At 43.9% G+C, this 1475-nt stretch overlaps 1 pseudogene; it reads left to right on the top strand.

Annotated features, from left to right (window-relative positions):
- Positions 1 to 1143: 1143 nt before the first annotated feature.
- On the top strand, positions 1144 to 1262 carry LOC111734565 (annotated as a pseudogene).
- The last annotated feature ends 213 nt before the right edge of the window (positions 1263 to 1475 follow it).

Here is a 1475-nt window from a genome sequence, read left to right as displayed (position 1 = left end):
ATTATACCAAACTTTGATGTGCCCCTAATTTTTATTTTCTTTCCATAATATTAAAACGAGGGTTTGAAAGTTAATCAAATATCCTTCGAGTTATAAACACACGTCTGTTCCTAAGGCTGCACAGAATTGGAAGTTTCCATATACTACAGGTACTTGATTAGATGTCATACCTTCCCCCTTGTAAGCAAAAAGGTCAATACTGACAGATTCTCACTAAATTTAGATATATACAGCTGCCAGTTTTATTTTTGTTTCAAATACACATACTTGAGAATATGTCCCATTGTTTCGATAACAGTGATTTGCTTGGTCCCATAAGAAGGTTCCTCGATGTAGCTTAGCAGGAAAGGAAAAGATAAAGGGGGAGAGGGGGGCATCCGTCAGACAGGAAGGTGATGCCCAATGAGCGTGTGTGGGAATCAGGGCAGCTGAGGAAGGTTAAAGGATGACCGCTCAGCCCTCCCATCAGCAATGCCCAAGAGAAAGTGTCCGCGAGCCTGAAGAACAGACGTCTCCCTACTGGCAATGAAACGCTAGCAGCCTGGAGACCTTGACTGTGAACCACCTCAGCGGCCACTAAAAAGAAATCCCATCCTACACTTGCCACGGAACCTTTCACACCGAGTTCCTGCCGTGATCCCTGTGATTTTTGCCTACAAAAAACCTCACTAATTAACAATGATACCTTCTCAACTTGCGGCGAGAACAGCTACAGTGTCTTTTTTATGGCTGCATTCTAGAAATGTAATAGGCCCTGACGACAGAGATCAAACATGGTACAATGGCTAGACACAACGTCTTGTCCTTCGTTCTATAAACCTGTAACTCACTTTGCAAAACTTGTTGCAGGAAACAGGGCTGGCACTCTGAAGGGCCACCTTTTTTAAACTACCTCTACTCTAAACCCCAGTCTCTATCTGCCAGGGTTTGGCATTTTGTGGACTCCGCTGACAACCGCCTCTCGAGGACTTGATAATGTTCATGAGTCTTTTAAGGACCAAAATCTACACTTCTGACTTTAATGTGGCAATATCTCATGTTAAAATGTGACTCTGGGACGTGGCTCCATAGTGTAGCGATTAGCACATCTGCTTTACACGCAGAAGGTCCTGGGTTCGCGCCCCAGTGGAACCACAGTCCATGGTCTACAGCCATGCCACCCTGAACAAGCCCGATCCTGTCTGATCTCAGAAGCTAAAGAGGGTCGGGCCTGGTTAGTACTTGGATGGGAGACCACCTAGGAAGACCAGGTGCTGTAGGCATAAATAATAATAAATATTTTTTTTTTAAAAATGTGACTCTGAGGACCAAGTACAACACTCCAAATGAATGCTGGCCAGGGCAAACCACTGTACGGCATTTCTATTCATGCAGCCTAAGAGTATACTTAAAATGCCCTGTATTAGCCACCCTCTCTCATTTACATGACAATGAATAAAAATAAATTAAAACTCCCAGCATTTAACTTCCCTCCT

The sequence above is a fragment of the Pteropus vampyrus genome, unplaced genomic scaffold (assembly GCF_000151845.1).
Source record: "Pteropus vampyrus isolate Shadow unplaced genomic scaffold, Pvam_2.0 Scaffold1842, whole genome shotgun sequence".
NCBI lineage: Eukaryota > Metazoa > Chordata > Mammalia > Chiroptera > Pteropodidae > Pteropus > Pteropus vampyrus.
This window is presented reverse-complemented; position numbering and strand designations above follow the sequence as displayed.